General features: G+C 45.8%; 6 non-coding genes across 6 annotated transcripts; all 6 read left to right on the forward strand.

The window, feature by feature from the left end:
* Positions 1-335: 335 nt before the first annotated feature.
* On the forward strand, positions 336-526 carry LOC130347840 (U2 spliceosomal RNA). The gene has a single exon (XR_008885702.1). It is a non-coding gene; the product is annotated as a U2 spliceosomal RNA (small nuclear RNA).
* Positions 527-2605: 2079 nt separating this feature from the next.
* Positions 2606-2796, forward strand: LOC130347842 (U2 spliceosomal RNA). Its single transcript, XR_008885704.1, has one exon. It is a non-coding gene; the product is annotated as a U2 spliceosomal RNA (small nuclear RNA).
* A 2085-nt stretch (positions 2797-4881) lies between these two features.
* LOC130347843 (U2 spliceosomal RNA) lies at positions 4882-5072 on the forward strand. Its single transcript, XR_008885705.1, has one exon. It is a non-coding gene; the product is annotated as a U2 spliceosomal RNA (small nuclear RNA).
* A 2081-nt stretch (positions 5073-7153) lies between these two features.
* LOC130347844 (U2 spliceosomal RNA) lies at positions 7154-7344 on the forward strand. Its single transcript, XR_008885706.1, has one exon. It is a non-coding gene; the product is annotated as a U2 spliceosomal RNA (small nuclear RNA).
* A 2092-nt stretch (positions 7345-9436) lies between these two features.
* LOC130347845 (U2 spliceosomal RNA) lies at positions 9437-9627 on the forward strand. Its single transcript, XR_008885707.1, has one exon. It is a non-coding gene; the product is annotated as a U2 spliceosomal RNA (small nuclear RNA).
* A 2083-nt stretch (positions 9628-11710) lies between these two features.
* Positions 11711-11901, forward strand: LOC130347846 (U2 spliceosomal RNA). The gene has a single exon (XR_008885708.1). It is a non-coding gene; the product is annotated as a U2 spliceosomal RNA (small nuclear RNA).
* Positions 11902-16842: the final 4941 nt, after the last annotated feature.

Below are 16842 nucleotides of genomic sequence, written 5' to 3' on the forward strand. Positions count from 1 at the left end.
GAGGCATCTGCAGGCAACAAAGGTAGGTGTGTGCTTGTGTGTGTGTTTCCTATGCAGATCCTAAGCCCAGTGTCACATGCAAGTAGGAGGAGTAAGAAGGGTTCCTGGCAAATCCGGGTTATGGATTGCATTTAAAAAGGCCCCGTGGGAGTGCAATGGGCCCCTGTCTTGCTGCTTAGCAATAATGGTATGGGTTTAGGTTCTGCTGTGTGTACTGGTGGTTGACTGCCCCCCAGCCCAGAGTGTGCATGGAAAATTGTCTGGCAGCCTCCCTGACAGCAAGCAGTGATAGTGCCCATGAAGGGGACCTTGTTGGGCCCGCCCCTTTCACGGTTATCGCTTCTCGGCCTTTTGGCTAAGATCAAGTGTAGTATCTGTTCTTATCAGTTTAATATCTGATACGTCCCCTATCTGGGGACCATATATTAAATGGATTTTTGAGAACGGGGGCCGATTTCGAAGCTTGCTTCCGTCGCCCTATGCATTGACCCGATATGGCAGTATCTTCGGGTACAGTGCACCACCCCCTTACAGGGTTAAAAAGAAAGATTCCTACTTTCATACCTGCTTGCTGGCTAGCCAGCTAGCCAGCCCTGTGGGCCTTGCTGCTGCTGCTGCTGCTGCAGCCAAAAAACAAAAGGTGGTGCTGCTGCTGCTTCTGCTTGTGTCTGGCCGCTGTTGGAGCGTCCAGGCACAGGACTTCTGCTGCTGCTGACTAAATGGCCTCCTTAATTGGATCATTTGAGTAGCCAGCACACCTGTGCAGGTAGGGCATGACATGATAGGCAGCTGCCTTGATAGCGGGTGGGTGCTGAATGTTCCTAATTGACAAAATAAGATTAATGCTTATGAAGAAATATAAAATCTCATCCCTTCCCCAATATCGCGCCACACCCCTACCCCTTAATTCCCTGGTTGAACTTGATGGACATATGTCTTTTTTCGACCGTACTAACTATGTAACTATGTAACATAACATGGGGGGGTCTCCTGGCTGTTCACACAGGTGTGTCATTGCTGTACATTGACCATGCATTGCTTCTGTGGTATTGCAAAGGCAAAGACAAATGCTTCCAGCCATCCATTGCACTAATGGATTGGTCATCAGCTGGCTGTCTATGTCCCGCATCAATATAGACCAAAGTACAGAGGGTTAGGCTATGCTATAGTGCACCTACCTGATGCATCAGAAGGTGCGAGGCCCTTGCTAAATTCTGTGCACAGACTTTGAGATCTATGCTTTAGACTGTATCTAAACCTGCTCCAACATGGACTGACATTCTGGCCTACTTTCAGCCGATGCGACTTGTCTGTCGCTGAACAGTCGCTTTTTATGTATTCAGCACCTATGTATAATGTTGTAAAAATGCTCTAGAAGCTAAAGTCGCAGAAATGTCACACATATTTGGCCTGCAACTTTCTGTGCGACAAATTCAGACAGGAAAAATCAGTATAAATCCTTAGAAAATTATCCCCCAGTGTCTCCATCTGCTGGCGGTATTGAATAAGCATTGCTGCACTGATGGGGTATGCATTAGACGAAAAAAAAGAAGAAAAAGAAGAATAATACGCCCAGAAAAGAGGCGAAAAGGAGAAAAACGTAAAAAAACGTGAAAAAAAAGTAAGAGGAAGAGAAGGGAAAAAAAGGTGGAAATGGGTTTAAAAGTGATTTCGGCGGAGAAATATATATATATATATATATATATATATATATATATATATATATATATATACGCGCACACACACACATATATATAAACGTATTCTCCGTTGAGATATTGCAGCCGCTGCTGTGTCCAGGCCCAGGAGCCTTAGCACTGTGCTGTGATGTCACTCAATACCACTGACATCACTAGGTGTAAACAACATCTCTCCTTTGCTGTGTATGTGACTATGGAGCTGTTTGGTGATGTCGTCTATTATGGCCTTCATAGAAGCAACAGGAGATTGTTGCATCCATCTAGAACCCTCATAACTACAGTGCTATGATGTCACTCACTTCCACAGGCCTTGCAGAGTGTAAACAACAACAACCCAGCTTTGTTGTGTATGTAACCATAGGGATTGTGATGTCACCTAGAACCTTCACAGCAGCGACAGCTTTATGAGGAGCATCAGCACTGCTCTGCCTGAGCAGAACCATCACCGCCATAGGTTGTCAAATAACCCGGATTTAACCCACACAGGTAAGTCCAATGGGGTGCAGGCATGTCCTCTATGCTTACAGCTTCCCGTGGGTGTTGGTTTGATACCGTTTGGGGACAGCCAAGGAGGCATCTGCAGGCAACAAAGGTAGGTGTGTGCTTGTGTGTGTGTTTCCTATGCAGATCCTAAGCCCAGTGTCACATGCAAGTAGGAGGAGTAAGAAGGGTTCCTGGCAAATCCGGGTTATGGATTGCATTTAAAAAGGCCCCGTGGGAGTGCAATGGGCCCCTGTCTTGCTGCTTAGCAATAATGGTATGGGTTTAGGTTCTGCTGTGTGTACTGGTGGTTGACTGCCCCCCAGCCCAGAGTGTGCATGGAAAATTGTCTGGCAGCCTCCCTGACAGCAAGCAGTGATAGTGCCCATGAAGGGGACCTTGTTGGGCCCGCCCCTTTCACGGTTATCGCTTCTCGGCCTTTTGGCTAAGATCAAGTGTAGTATCTGTTCTTATCAGTTTAATATCTGATACGTCCCCTATCTGGGGACCATATATTAAATGGATTTTTGAGAACGGGGGCCGATTTCGAAGCTTGCTTCCGTCGCCCTATGCATTGACCCGATATGGCAGTATCTTCGGGTACAGTGCACCACCCCCTTACAGGGTTAAAAAGAAAGATTCCTACTTTCATTGCTACCTGCTTGCTGGCTAGCCAGCTAGCCAGCCCTGTGGGCCTTGCTGCTGCTGCTGCAGCCAAAAAACAAAAGGTGGTGCTGCTGCTGCTGCTTCTGCTGCTTCTGCTTGTGTCTGGCCGCTGTTGGAGCGTCCAGGCACAGGACTTCTGCTGCTGCTGACTAAATGGCCTCCTTAATTGGATCATTTGAGTAGCCAGCACACCTGTGCAGGTAGGGCATGACATGATAGGCAGCTGCCTTGATAGCGGGTGGGTGCTGAATGTTCCTAATTGACAAAATAAGATTAATGCTTATGAAGAAATATAAAATCTCATCCCTTCCCCAATATCGCGCCACACCCCTACCCCTTAATTCCCTGGTTGAACTTGATGGACATATGTCTTTTTTCGACCGTACTAACTATGTAACTATGTAACATAACATGGGGGGGTCTCCTGGCTGTTCACACAGGTGTGTCATTGCTGTACATTGACCATGCATTGCTTCTGTGGTATTGCAAAGGCAAAGACAAATGCTTCCAGCCATCCATTGCACTAATGGATTGGTCATCAGCTGGCTGTCTATGTCCCGCATCAATATAGACCAAAGTACAGAGGGTTAGGCTATGCTATAGTGCACCTACCTGATGCATCAGAAGGTGCGAGGCCCTTGCTAAATTCTGTGCACAGACTTTGAGATCTATGCTTTAGACTGTATCTAAACCTGCTCCAACATGGACTGACATTCTGGCCTACTTTCAGCCGATGCGACTTGTCTGTCGCTGAACAGTCGCTTTTTATGTATTCAGCACCTATGTATAATGTTGTAAAAATGCTCTAGAAGCTAAAGTCGCAGAAATGTCACACATATTTGGCCTGCAACTTTCTGTGCGACAAATTCAGACAGGAAAAATCAGTATAAATCCTTAGAAAATTATCCCCCAGTGTATCCATCTGCTGGCGGTATTGAATAAGCATTGCTGCACTGATGGGGTATGCATTAGACGAAAAAAAAGAAGAAAAAGAAGAATAATACGCCCAGAAAAGAGGCGAAAAGGAGAAAAACGTAAAAAAACGTGAAAAAAAAGTAAGAGGAAGAGAAGGGAAAAAAAGGTGGAAATGGGTTTAAAAGTGATTTCGGCGGAGAAATATATATATATATATATATATATATATATATATATATATATATATACGCGCACACACACACATATATATAAACGTATTCTCCGTTGAGATATTGCAGCCGCTGCTGTGTCCAGGCCCAGGAGCCTTAGCACTGTGCTGTGATGTCACTCAATACCACTGACATCACTAGGTGTAAACAACATCTCTCCTTTGCTGTGTATGTGACTATGGAGCTGTTTGGTGATGTCGTCTATTATGGCCTTCATAGAAGCAACAGGAGATTGTTGCATCCATCTAGAACCCTCAGAACTACAGTGCTATGATGTCACTCACTTCCACAGGCCTTGCAGAGTGTAAACAACAACAACCCAGCTTTGTTGTGTATGTAACCATAGGGATTGTGATGTCACCTAGAACCTTCACAGCAGCGACAGCTTTATGAGGAGCATCAGCACTGCTCTGCCTGAGCAGAACCATCACCGCCATAGGTTGTCAAATAACCCGGATTTAACCCACACAGGTAAGTCCAATGGGGTGCAGGCATGTCCTCTATGCTTACAGCTTCCCGTGGGTGTTGGTTTGATACCGTTTGGGGACAGCCAAGGAGGCATCTGCAGGCAACAAAGGTAGGTGTGTGCTTGTGTGTGTGTTTCCTATGCAGATCCTAAGCCCAGTGTCACATGCAAGTAGGAGGAGTAAGAAGGGTTCCTGGCAAATCCGGGTTATGGATTGCATTTAAAAAGGCCCCGTGGGAGTGCAATGGGCCCCTGTCTTGCTGCTTAGCAATAATGGTATGGGTTTAGGTTCTGCTGTGTGTACTGGTGGTTGACTGCCCCCCAGCCCAGAGTGTGCATGGAAAATTGTCTGGCAGCCTCCCTGACAGCAAGCAGTGATAGTGCCCATGAAGGGGACCTTGTTGGGCCCGCCCCTTTCACGGTTATCGCTTCTCGGCCTTTTGGCTAAGATCAAGTGTAGTATCTGTTCTTATCAGTTTAATATCTGATACGTCCCCTATCTGGGGACCATATATTAAATGGATTTTTGAGAACGGGGGCCGATTTCGAAGCTTGCTTCCGTCGCCCTATGCATTGACCCGATATGGCAGTATCTTCGGGTACAGTGCACCACCCCCTTACAGGGTTAAAAAGAAAGATTCCTACTTTCATTGCTACCTGCTTGCTGGCTAGCCAGCTAGCCAGCCCTGTGGGCCTTGCTGCTGCTGCTGCTGCTGCAGCCAAAAAACAAAAGGTGGTGCTGCTGCTGCTTCTGCTTGTGTCTGGCCGCTGTTGGAGCGTCCAGGCACAGGACTTCTGCTGCTGCTGACTAAATGGCCTCCTTAATTGGATCATTTGAGTAGCCAGCACACCTGTGCAGGTAGGGCATGACATGATAGGCAGCTGCCTTGATAGCGGGTGGGTGCTGAATGTTCCTAATTGACAAAATAAGATTAATGCTTATGAAGAAATATAAAATCTCATCCCTTCCCCAATATCGCGCCACACCCCTACCCCTTAATTCCCTGGTTGAACTTGATGGACATATGTCTTTTTTCGACCGTACTAACTATGTAACTATGTAACATAACATGGGGGGGTCTCCTGGCTGTTCACACAGGTGTGTCATTGCTGTACATTGACCATGCATTGCTTCTGTGGTATTGCAAAGGCAAAGACAAATGCTTCCAGCCATCCATTGCACTAATGGATTGGTCATCAGCTGGCTGTCTATGTCCCGCATCAATATAGACCAAAGTACAGAGGGTTAGGCTATGCTATAGTGCACCTACCTGATGCATCAGAAGGTGCGAGGCCCTTGCTAAATTCTGTGCACAGACTTTGAGATCTATGCTTTAGACTGTATCTAAACCTGCTCCAACATGGACTGACATTCTGGCCTACTTTCAGCCGATGCGACTTGTCTGTCGCTGAACAGTCGCTTTTTATGTATTCAGCACCTATGTATAATGTTGTAAAAATGCTCTAGAAGCTAAAGTCGCAGAAATGTCACACATATTTGGCCTGCAACTTTCTGTGCGACAAATTCAGACAGGAAAAATCAGTATAAATCCTTAGAAAATTATCCCCCAGTGTCTCCATCTGCTGGCGGTATTGAATAAGCATTGCTGCACTGATGGGGTATGCATTAGACGAAAAAAAAGAAGAAAAAGAAGAATAATACGCCCAGAAAAGAGGCGAAAAGGAGAAAAACGTAAAAAAACGTGAAAAAAAAGTAAGAGGAAGAGAAGGGAAAAAAAGGTGGAAATGGGTTTAAAAGTGATTTCGGCGGAGAAATATATATATATATATATATATATATATATATATATATATATATATATACGCGCACACACACACATATATATAAACGTATTCTCCGTTGAGATATTGCAGCCGCTGCTGTGTCCAGGCCCAGGAGCCTTAGCACTGTGCTGTGATGTCACTCAATACCACTGACATCACTAGGTGTAAACAACATCTCTCCTTTGCTGTGTATGTGACTATGGAGCTGTTTGGTGATGTCGTCTATTATGGCCTTCATAGAAGCAACAGGAGATTGTTGCATCCATCTAGAACCCTCATAACTACAGTGCTATGATGTCACTCACTTCCACAGGCCTTGCAGAGTGTAAACAACAACAACCCAGCTTTGTTGTGTATGTAACCATAGGGATTGTGATGTCACCTAGAACCTTCACAGCAGCGACAGCTTTATGAGGAGCATCAGCACTGCTCTGCCTGAGCAGAACCATCACCGCCATAGGTTGTCAAATAACCCGGATTTAACCCACACAGGTAAGTCCAATGGGGTGCAGGCATGTCCTCTATGCTTACAGCTTCCCGTGGGTGTTGGTTTGATACCGTTTGGGGACAGCCAAGGAGGCATCTGCAGGCAACAAAGGTAGGTGTGTGCTTGTGTGTGTGTTTCCTATGCAGATCCTAAGCCCAGTGTCACATGCAAGTAGGAGGAGTAAGAAGGGTTCCTGGCAAATCCGGGTTATGGATTGCATTTAAAAAGGCCCCGTGGGAGTGCAATGGGCCCCTGTCTTGCTGCTTAGCAATAATGGTATGGGTTTAGGTTCTGCTGTGTGTACTGGTGGTTGACTGCCCCCCAGCCCAGAGTGTGCATGGAAAATTGTCTGGCAGCCTCCCTGACAGCAAGCAGTGATAGTGCCCATGAAGGGGACCTTGTTGGGCCCGCCCCTTTCACGGTTATCGCTTCTCGGCCTTTTGGCTAAGATCAAGTGTAGTATCTGTTCTTATCAGTTTAATATCTGATACGTCCCCTATCTGGGGACCATATATTAAATGGATTTTTGAGAACGGGGGCCGATTTCGAAGCTTGCTTCCGTCGCCCTATGCATTGACCCGATATGGCAGTATCTTCGGGTACAGTGCACCACCCCCTTACAGGGTTAAAAAGAAAGATTCCTACTTTCATTGCTACCTGCTTGCTGGCTAGCCAGCTAGCCAGCCCTGTGGGCCTTGCTGCTGCTGCTGCTGCTGCTGCTGCAGCCAAAAAACAAAAGGTGGTGCTGCTGCTGCTTCTGCTGCTTCTGCTTGTGTCTGGCCGCTGTTGGAGCGTCCAGGCACAGGACTTCTGCTGCTGCTGACTAAATGGCCTCCTTAATTGGATCATTTGAGTAGCCAGCACACCTGTGCAGGTAGGGCATGACATGATAGGCAGCTGCCTTGATAGCGGGTGGGTGCTGAATGTTCCTAATTGACAAAATAAGATTAATGCTTATGAAGAAATATAAAATCTCATCCCTTCCCCAATATCGCGCCACACCCCTACCCCTTAATTCCCTGGTTGAACTTGATGGACATATGTCTTTTTTCGACCGTACTAACTATGTAACTATGTAACATAACATGGGGGGGTCTCCTGGCTGTTCACACAGGTGTGTCATTGCTGTACATTGACCATGCATTGCTTCTGTGGTATTGCAAAGGCAAAGACAAATGCTTCCAGCCATCCATTGCACTAATGGATTGGTCATCAGCTGGCTGTCTATGTCCCGCATCAATATAGACCAAAGTACAGAGGGTTAGGCTATGCTATAGTGCACCTACCTGATGCATCAGAAGGTGCGAGGCCCTTGCTAAATTCTGTGCACAGACTTTGAGATCTATGCTTTAGACTGTATCTAAACCTGCTCCAACATGGACTGACATTCTGGCCTACTTTCAGCCGATGCGACTTGTCTGTCGCTGAACAGTCGCTTTTTATGTATTCAGCACCTATGTATAATGTTGTAAAAATGCTCTAGAAGCTAAAGTCGCAGAAATGTCACACATATTTGGCCTGCAACTTTCTGTGCGACAAATTCAGACAGGAAAAATCAGTATAAATCCTTAGAAAATTATCCCCCAGTGTCTCCATCTGCTGGCGGTATTGAATAAGCATTGCTGCACTGATGGGGTATGCATTAGACGAAAAAAAAGAAGAAAAAGAAGAATAATACGCCCAGAAAAGAGGCGAAAAGGAGAAAAACGTAAAAAAACGTGAAAAAAAAGTAAGAGGAAGAGAAGGGAAAAAAAGGTGGAAATGGGTTTAAAAGTGATTTCGGCGGAGAAATATATATATATATATATATATATATATATATATATATATATATACGCGCACACACACACATATATATAAACGTATTCTCCGTTGAGATATTGCAGCCGCTGCTGTGTCCAGGCCCAGGAGCCTTAGCACTGTGCTGTGATGTCACTCAATACCACTGACATCACTAGGTGTAAACAACATCTCTCCTTTGCTGTGTATGTGACTATGGAGCTGTTTGGTGATGTCGTCTATTATGGCCTTCATAGAAGCAACAGGAGATTGTTGCATCCATCTAGAACCCTCAGAACTACAGTGCTATGATGTCACTCACTTCCACAGGCCTTGCAGAGTGTAAACAACAACAACCCAGCTTTGTTGTGTATGTAACCATAGGGATTGTGATGTCACCTAGAACCTTCACAGCAGCGACAGCTTTATGAGGAGCATCAGCACTGCTCTGCCTGAGCAGAACCATCACCGCCATAGGTTGTCAAATAACCCGGATTTAACCCACACAGGTAAGTCCAATGGGGTGCAGGCATGTCCTCTATGCTTACAGCTTCCCGTGGGTGTTGGTTTGATACCGTTTGGGGACAGCCAAGGAGGCATCTGCAGGCAACAAAGGTAGGTGTGTGCTTGTGTGTGTGTTTCCTATGCAGATCCTAAGCCCAGTGTCACATGCAAGTAGGAGGAGTAAGAAGGGTTCCTGGCAAATCCGGGTTATGGATTGCATTTAAAAAGGCCCCGTGGGAGTGCAATGGGCCCCTGTCTTGCTGCTTAGCAATAATGGTATGGGTTTAGGTTCTGCTGTGTGTACTGGTGGTTGACTGCCCCCCAGCCCAGAGTGTGCATGGAAAATTGTCTGGCAGCCTCCCTGACAGCAAGCAGTGATAGTGCCCATGAAGGGGACCTTGTTGGGCCCGCCCCTTTCACGGTTATCGCTTCTCGGCCTTTTGGCTAAGATCAAGTGTAGTATCTGTTCTTATCAGTTTAATATCTGATACGTCCCCTATCTGGGGACCATATATTAAATGGATTTTTGAGAACGGGGGCCGATTTCGAAGCTTGCTTCCGTCGCCCTATGCATTGACCCGATATGGCAGTATCTTCGGGTACAGTGCACCACCCCCTTACAGGGTTAAAAAGAAAGATTCCTACTTTCATTGCTACCTGCTTGCTGGCTAGCCAGCTAGCCAGCCCTGTGGGCCTTGCTGCTGCTGCTGCAGCCAAAAAACAAAAGGTGGTGCTGCTGCTGCTGCTTCTGCTGCTTCTGCTTGTGTCTGGCCGCTGTTGGAGCGTCCAGGCACAGGACTTCTGCTGCTGCTGACTAAATGGCCTCCTTAATTGGATCATTTGAGTAGCCAGCACACCTGTGCAGGTAGGGCATGACATGATAGGCAGCTGCCTTGATAGCGGGTGGGTGCTGAATGTTCCTAATTGACAAAATAAGATTAATGCTTATGAAGAAATATAAAATCTCATCCCTTCCCCAATATCGCGCCACACCCCTACCCCTTAATTCCCTGGTTGAACTTGATGGACATATGTCTTTTTTCGACCGTACTAACTATGTAACTATGTAACATAACATGGGGGGGTCTCCTGGCTGTTCACACAGGTGTGTCATTGCTGTACATTGACCATGCATTGCTTCTGTGGTATTGCAAAGGCAAAGACAAATGCTTCCAGCCATCCATTGCACTAATGGATTGGTCATCAGCTGGCTGTCTATGTCCCGCATCAATATAGACCAAAGTACAGAGGGTTAGGCTATGCTATAGTGCACCTACCTGATGCATCAGAAGGTGCGAGGCCCTTGCTAAATTCTGTGCACAGACTTTGAGATCTATGCTTTAGACTGTATCTAAACCTGCTCCAACATGGACTGACATTCTGGCCTACTTTCAGCCGATGCGACTTGTCTGTCGCTGAACAGTCGCTTTTTATGTATTCAGCACCTATGTATAATGTTGTAAAAATGCTCTAGAAGCTAAAGTCGCAGAAATGTCACACATATTTGGCCTGCAACTTTCTGTGCGACAAATTCAGACAGGAAAAATCAGTATAAATCCTTAGAAAATTATCCCCCAGTGTCTCCATCTGCTGGCGGTATTGAATAAGCATTGCTGCACTGATGGGGTATGCATTAGACGAAAAAAAAGAAGAAAAAGAAGAATAATACGCCCAGAAAAGAGGCGAAAAGGAGAAAAACGTAAAAAAACGTGAAAAAAAAGTAAGAGGAAGAGAAGGGAAAAAAAGGTGGAAATGGGTTTAAAAGTGATTTCGGCGGAGAAATATATATATATATATATATATATATATATATATATATATATATACGCGCACACACACACATATATATAAACGTATTCTCCGTTGAGATATTGCAGCCGCTGCTGTGTCCAGGCCCAGGAGCCTTAGCACTGTGCTGTGATGTCACTCAATACCACTGACATCACTAGGTGTAAACAACATCTCTCCTTTGCTGTGTATGTGACTATGGAGCTGTTTGGTGATGTCGTCTATTATGGCCTTCATAGAAGCAACAGGAGATTGTTGCATCCATCTAGAACCCTCATAACTACAGTGCTATGATGTCACTCACTTCCACAGGCCTTGCAGAGTGTAAACAACAACAACCCAGCTTTGTTGTGTATGTAACCATAGGGATTGTGATGTCACCTAGAACCTTCACAGCAGCGACAGCTTTATGAGGAGCATCAGCACTGCTCTGCCTGAGCAGAACCATCACCGCCATAGGTTGTCAAATAACCCGGATTTAACCCACACAGGTAAGTCCAATGGGGTGCAGGCATGTCCTCTATGCTTACAGCTTCCCGTGGGTGTTGGTTTGATACCGTTTGGGGACAGCCAAGGAGGCATCTGCAGGCAACAAAGGTAGGTGTGTGCTTGTGTGTGTGTTTCCTATGCAGATCCTAAGCCCAGTGTCACATGCAAGTAGGAGGAGTAAGAAGGGTTCCTGGCAAATCCGGGTTATGGATTGCATTTAAAAAGGCCCCGTGGGAGTGCAATGGGCCCCTGTCTTGCTGCTTAGCAATAATGGTATGGGTTTAGGTTCTGCTGTGTGTACTGGTGGTTGACTGCCCCCCAGCCCAGAGTGTGCATGGAAAATTGTCTGGCAGCCTCCCTGACAGCAAGCAGTGATAGTGCCCATGAAGGGGACCTTGTTGGGCCCGCCCCTTTCACGGTTATCGCTTCTCGGCCTTTTGGCTAAGATCAAGTGTAGTATCTGTTCTTATCAGTTTAATATCTGATACGTCCCCTATCTGGGGACCATATATTAAATGGATTTTTGAGAACGGGGGCCGATTTCGAAGCTTGCTTCCGTCGCCCTATGCATTGACCCGATATGGCAGTATCTTCGGGTACAGTGCACCACCCCCTTACAGGGTTAAAAAGAAAGATTCCTACTTTCATTGCTACCTGCTTGCTGGCTAGCCAGCTAGCCAGCCCTGTGGGCCTTGCTGCTGCTGCTGCTGCTGCAGCCAAAAAACAAAAGGTGGTGCTGCTGCTGCTTCTGCTGCTTCTGCTTGTGTCTGGCCGCTGTTGGAGCGTCCAGGCACAGGACTTCTGCTGCTGCTGACTAAATGGCCTCCTTAATTGGATCATTTGAGTAGCCAGCACACCTGTGCAGGTAGGGCATGACATGATAGGCAGCTGCCTTGATAGCGGGTGGGTGCTGAATGTTCCTAATTGACAAAATAAGATTAATGCTTATGAAGAAATATAAAATCTCATCCCTTCCCCAATATCGCTCCACACCCCTACCCCTTAATTCCCTGGTTGAACTTGATGGACATATGTCTTTTTTCGACCGTACTAACTATGTAACTATGTAACATAACATGGGGGGGTCTCCTGGCTGTTCACACAGGTGTGTCATTGCTGTACATTGACCATGCATTGCTTCTGTGGTATTGCAAAGGCAAAGACAAATGCTTCCAGCCATCCATTGCACTAATGGATTGGTCATCAGCTGGCTGTCTATGTCCCGCATCAATATAGACCAAAGTACAGAGGGTTAGGCTATGCTATAGTGCACCTACCTGATGCATCAGAAGGTGCGAGGCCCTTGCTAAATTCTGTGCACAGACTTTGAGATCTATGCTTTAGACTGTATCTAAACCTGCTCCAACATGGACTGACATTCTGGCCTACTTTCAGCCGATGCGACTTGTCTGTCGCTGAACAGTCGCTTTTTATGTATTCAGCACCTATGTATAATGTTGTAAAAATGCTCTAGAAGCTAAAGTCGCAGAAATGTCACACATATTTGGCCTGCAACTTTCTGTGCGACAAATTCAGACAGGAAAAATCAGTATAAATCCTTAGAAAATTATCCCCCAGTGTCTCCATCTGCTGGCGGTATTGAATAAGCATTGCTGCACTGATGGGGTATGCATTAGACGAAAAAAAAGAAGAAAAAGAAGAATAATACGCCCAGAAAAGAGGCGAAAAGGAGAAAAACGTAAAAAAACGTGAAAAAAAAGTAAGAGGAAGAGAAGGGAAAAAAAGGTGGAAATGGGTTTAAAAGTGATTTCGGCGGAGAAATATATATATATATATATATATATATATATATATACGCGCACACACACACATATATATAAACGTATTCTCCGTTGAGATATTGCAGCCGCTGCTGTGTCCAGGCCCAGGAGCCTTAGCACTGTGCTGTGATGTCACTCAATACCACTGACATCACTAGGTGTAAACAACATCTCTCCTTTGCTGTGTATGTGACTATGGAGCTGTTTGGTGATGTCGTCTATTATGGCCTTCATAGAAGCAACAGGAGATTGTTGCATCCATCTAGAACCCTCAGAACTACAGTGCTATGATGTCACTCACTTCCACAGGCCTTGCAGAGTGTAAACAACAACAACCCAGCTTTGTTGTGTATGTAACCATAGGGATTGTGATGTCACCTAGAACCTTCACAGCAGCGACAGCTTTATGAGGAGCATCAGCACTGCTCTGCCTGAGCAGAACCATCACCGCCATAGGTTGTCATATAACCCGGATTTAACCCACACAGGTAAGTCCAATGGGGTGCAGGCATGTCCTCTATGCTTACAGCTTCCCGTGGGTGTTGGTTTGATACCGTTTGGGGACAGCCAAGGAGGCATCTGCAGGCAACAAAGGTAGGTGTGTGCTTGTGTGTGTGTTTCCTATGCAGATCCTAAGCCCAGTGTCACATGCAAGTAGGAGGAGTAAGAAGGGTTCCTGGCAAATCCGGGTTATGGATTGCATTTAAAAAGGCCCCGTGGGAGTGCAATGGGCCCCTGTCTTGCTGCTTAGCAATAATGGTATGGGTTTAGGTTCTGCTGTGTGTACTGGTGGTTGACTGCCCCCCAGCCCAGAGTGTGCATGGAAAATTGTCTGGCAGCCTCCCTGACAGCAAGCAGTGATAGTGCCCATGAAGGGGACCTTGTTGGGCCCGCCCCTTTCACGGTTATCGCTTCTCGGCCTTTTGGCTAAGATCGGGGTTTATTGCCTCGGTCGGCGCTGAGGGTGCGAGTGAACTGCGCCGCGACTAGCTGCGTAGGTGATCAAGACTGTGGTACTCGTTACCGACAGATTTGGAAAGATGGCTGGATCCAACATGTCTGCAGTGGAGAAGACCGTACGCATCAAGGTGCTAACCACGGATCGTCTAAGAAACAGCATTGAATACATCGGCCATACCATTGTGGAGCGACTGGCAGGATTTTCCTTGAGCGACCTCTTTTGTGTCCAGGAGAACAAGCGCCAAGGTATTTATGACGTGTCCTTCTTATATGATGCTGACTGCCAGAACTTTTATGAGTGCTTAAAACGGAACAGTGGAAGTGAGGTTTTGCGGGATGTGTCCTTTTATCCCCTTTTTGAAATGGGGACAAAGACTTTGTTTATCCACATGTACAATCCGTTTGTTGATGTCTCTATGATTAAGAACTTCTTGAGCATCTATTGTGAGTCTATTGCTGGTGGTACTAAGCAGACAAGCAGCATTGGTGTATTTAATGGCACGTATAAGTTCTTTGTGAAGTTGCGGCTTGATGGAGATTGCATTGGAGGCGTTAAGCACCCTCCGGCGAACTTTACCATTGCTGGTTTCAGAGGTTATCTCTATTACTACGGACAGCCATCTTTCTGTAGAAATTGTCTATTGTTTGGACATGTGAAGGAGGCCTGCCCTGGCAGTAAGAAATGCAGGAACTGTAAGCAACCGGGGCATGAGGCGGGTGCATGTCCACACCCGAGGACCTGTGACCTATGTGGGGAAGCTGGCCATGTGTACAAGAACTGTCCAGTGTTGAAGAGGAGGGAGGAGGAGAGGAGAATGGAAGAGGAAATGGTGGAGAGGAGGAGGGCAGCTGCAGCTGCGGCTGCAGTGGTTCCTGCAAGAGAGAGCGTTATTATTGGAGAGGTACAGAGTCCTGTGGTGGTAGAGGAGCAAGTGAAGGTGGTGGAGGAGCAAGTGGTGGTGGAGGAGGAGCAAATGGCGGTGCAAGTGGAAGAAGGGGAGATTGAGGATGCTCCCAGTCCCCCGGCTGAGGAGTCGCCGCAAATTGAAGAGTGGTCTTCTTCTGAGGGTGAAGACCGTGAGGAGAGACATAGAGAGAGAGAGGATGACTTTGATCTTTTTCGTCCCCCCAAGAAGACGGCCAGGAAGCTTTCTGGTGGACAGATGGAGTCGACGCTGGTGGCTACGGACAATCGGTATCAACCGCTATCTGAGAGCGACATGGATGCGTGCTCTGCGGGAGAAGCTTCTCCCACACCGCTGAGGAAAGCTACCTAAATAACTTTCTTCTTTTCTGTCAAATTCTTCCTTAGGGTTGTTAAGATGGTGGTATGTCTTTTTTAGTCGGTTCTATAAACGTTAGAGTCTTTAGAAGTAAAGTCAGAAGGACAGTAATTTTGGAGGACTTGGCAGGGAAAAAAGCGGACATTATTTGTTTGCAGGAATGTGGGCTAAATGATATTCCGGGGAAGGGAGAATGGGCTTATGGTCCTGCTGTTTGGTCGGTGTCTGGGCATAATAGGAATGATGGGGTAGGGGTGCTTTTTAAGAGCTTTAAGTTTGAAGTTTGTAGTTATGTGGTAATAGAGGAGGGGAGGTGTATCATGGTGGAGGTTAAGGTGCAGGGGGTTAAATTTAGGTTGATAAATGTGTATGCGCCGGTAAGGAGGGAGGAGCGGGTGGGGTTGTTGGAGGTAATTAAGAGGTTTCTGCCGGGTAAAATACCTTTGGTGTGGGTGGGGGATTTCAATTGTGAAATTGAGGGGAATGTGGATGTATCTGGGAATATTCTTAAAAGTATGGTGTGTGACTTTAAGTTAAAGGATGTGGCTGAAGCGTGTGGAGTGTGTCCTTTGTTAGATACATATTATTCTGATAGTGGAAGTCATAGTTCCAGACTTGATATGTGTTTTGTGTCTAAGGGTGTGTTATGTAAGAATTATATGCAAAAAAAAGTAGGATATTCAGATCATGAGTATGTGTGTTGTGAGTTAGTATTGGATGCAGATTGTGTGAGTGGGAGGGGTGTATGGAAATTAAATGTTAAATTGTTGGAAGTGGAAGGAGTGTATGATAGATATGTTAATAAGTATAGGGGTTGGTGTAAGAAAAAGAATGATTTTCCTGATATATTGTGTTGGTGGGAATGGGTTAAGGGTCAAACAAAAGTTTTCTTTAAAAGAGAGGGATATAAGCGGAATGCTGGGAGGAAGAAGAAGTATGAATGGTTGAATAAAAGATTGGTGTTTCTCAATAAGTTAAAGAAGTATGGCTGGAGTGTGGGTGAGCAGATTGAGGTTGTGAAGAGTGATCGAAAAAATTGGTTGAATGAGAAAGGTAAAGAGTTGATGTATCAAGCAAAACTTGATAAGTTAGAGAAAGATGAAAAATGTTCGAGATATTTCTTTAAAAAAGTTATTGGGAAGAGAGAGGATATGGTAAGAGTGTATGATGATGATGGCTGTCTGGTTAAAGGTAAAGCTGTGTTGGGAGTGGTTAAAATTTTTTATGAAGAGTTGTATGCGGTAAAAGATTGTGAAGAGGACTTGCAGGATGAAGTGTTGAGAGTGCTTGATAAGAGAGTGGATGGTAGTGAATATGGGACTCTGATGAGAGAGATTGGAGAGGAGGAAGTGAAGAGGACTGTGGATAGTATGTCAAGAAATAAAACGCCTGGAGAGGATGGGTTGCCTGTTGAATTTTATGCTTGGATTTGGGATGTTGTGAAGGATGATTTGGTGGAAGTGTATAGGTATATGTGGAGGAAGGAGAGAATGGTGGAAAGTATGAAGAGTGGAGTGGTTGTGTTGATT

This window comes from Hyla sarda, unplaced genomic scaffold (assembly GCF_029499605.1).
Source record: "Hyla sarda isolate aHylSar1 unplaced genomic scaffold, aHylSar1.hap1 scaffold_851, whole genome shotgun sequence".
NCBI classification, from domain to species: domain Eukaryota; kingdom Metazoa; phylum Chordata; class Amphibia; order Anura; family Hylidae; genus Hyla; species Hyla sarda.